The sequence below is a fragment of the Brassica oleracea genome, chromosome C8 (genome assembly GCF_000695525.1).
Source record: "Brassica oleracea var. oleracea cultivar TO1000 chromosome C8, BOL, whole genome shotgun sequence".
Lineage (NCBI taxonomy): Eukaryota > Viridiplantae > Streptophyta > Magnoliopsida > Brassicales > Brassicaceae > Brassica > Brassica oleracea.
Window position 1 is genome coordinate 3471711 of NC_027755.1, and position 2500 is coordinate 3474210.

Below are 2500 nucleotides of genomic sequence, written 5' to 3' on the forward strand. Positions count from 1 at the left end.
TTAGGTTTTTAGGTTTAAAACTATATATAAGAGATGCCAAACTCGAGCTGGTTTAGTGAATTAAACCGGGTCAAACCGGAATAAACCGGTCAATCATTTTTGAGATCGCGTTTTTGTCTTCTGCGAGCGACCTTTGCACCTCGCTGTGGCAAGTCGCTGTGATGCTGTCTTTGATGATGGATTTCCCGAGCGAGTTCATCACGTCGCTTCAATCACTCGCTCCAGCCAACGCTTCGTTCCAAGCTGCGTTCGAGATACAGCGACCACAACACCTCGCTCCCTTGAACTCGCGTCCGAGCCCGCTGAGTTCCCGAGCTGTGTCCCAATCTCTCTCCGTCGCGGCTCGTCTCACTTCACCGCGAACCACCACGAACTCCTTCTTCCTCGCCTTGATCAAGCCGTGACTGCGCCACCGTCTCCTCCAAGCCGCGACCAAGCTTCCTCCGTCCAAGCCGTGCTCTCAGGTGCTCGAGTCTCATCGTCGTCGAGCTTTGCCGTGGTTGGAATCAGCTTCACCGTTGTTCGCGTTGAAACCAAACTCTCGATCTCCTCCAATGGAGACTTCTTCATTATTTTCAAGACAGGTCCCTGGCCTTTTGATTCTTTACAAAACGGACCCAGCCTTTGGAATGTGCAAAAATGCCCTCGCGAATCAAACCCAAAGTTTCCAATGTGCGATTTAGCCCAAGCGAATATTACGAATTTGCAACCTTGGTCCCTGGGTTCTTGTTAACATCACAGTGGACCCAAAACTTCCAAACTTTGCAGTATAACCCTTGAATTTCGCCCCAAACTTCCAAATAAGCATTCCAACCCCTATGATATGCAAATGAGTATGCAAATACAACACAAAGACCTAAATGCAACCTAAAATGATCATAATAAGCTAAAATATGAATCTAAAACTTATAAAAATCATGAGATATCAACATGCATAAGAAAAATATGGCAAAATTATAAATGAGTAGTAAACCTAAAGTTTATTGATATATAGCCATCTTCAATAATGTTATCGACATTATTGTGAAATGTTAAAAAACCAGAAGTTTTTCACATATAGCATGTCAAGAAAATAAAGGAAACCATCATGGGTGATGAATCATCAAACAAGTTCACAATATGTGATTTCTTTAAGCAGACCCCAAATTAAGATCTCACTCTAAAGGATTTGAAACATAATTCACCAAAAAATGGAAAATCTGAATATGTTATTGGTTCTAGAGTGGGATTCAGTACGAGATTTTAGACATGGAGTGTCATCATCTCGAGGGAGAGAATTAAAGAATCCTAATGAGTGGAACATTGAGAAAATTATGTCCGCCACTCGAAAAAGAACTTGATAAAGTAAATTCAAGTAAGATGATCCCCAGGATCGGGTGTAAACATGCAGTTGTGCATGTAATAAAGACATATACAATCCAGAGGGATAAAGTGTATGGATAATTAGAAATATGCTCGCAAGTTTGCTAGAAGCATATGATAAGCTGATGGAATGAGATATGTTAAATGGATTACAATGAAAAATAGGATAATCCATTTACAAAATGCATGCCAGACATTTTGATGAAATAATGAAATCTCATATTCCAGCTGAAAATGCTCCAAATAAGAAAATAGTGTCCTAAAAGGACGATATATGAGTCTATAGCACGCTAAAGACGTGATAGACCGCTTTGGTTCCAAAGAGTACTCGAAAAGGAGCAAATATATGAATAGAGGATGAATCTTGTGAAGAGACCGTTGATATGGTCAATATTACAGTCAGGTACCTAGGTAAATCATCGATGATGATAAAAAGATCTCGTTTATCCATATCAGTACGGATAAAAAGATGGAATCAAAGAGAAAATAGATTGTCGACAATAAATGAGAAAGCGCTATATAAATAAGGATTATGAATCTACCTCTATGTATGAGGGTAGAGTGAATTGATTGGCCATCAATTTGATATAAAGCTCGTTAAAAAAAAACGAGAGATTTTTGGACTAAAAGTCCAAGGTATATATTTCCCCAGAGAATGAAATAAAAGATGACCTTGAGGTATGAAAAACGGCTTGTTCCGAAGTCACTGGAGAAAATTTAAAATAGATGCAGTATATTGATATGTCTGGCAGGACACAAAATATTTGAGTTGCATCTATTTATTTATTAGTCCCTGGAGAATTAATGATATTCTCGGGAAAGTATAAAACTCTGGAAGAGTTAGAACAAGCCGTATATAAGGTATCTTGAACCGGTAACTGGTGATATGTTTATGGCACAGTTTACCGATTGCCATTTAATGAGGATGAATTTCCAGCGTTAGGGGGAGGAATTAGAAAAATTCCTAAAGAGATTACATGGTGTACATAGTCGTTGTTACACCTTGATCCCCCTATGACTCAAAGAGAGCTGGAAATTCAAAAATTGTGCATTTGCATAATTTGGTAAACCAATTACCAAATGTATTCACAGATACGACATGATATACCCGCTGAAAATGTTCCATCAAAAGTTGATG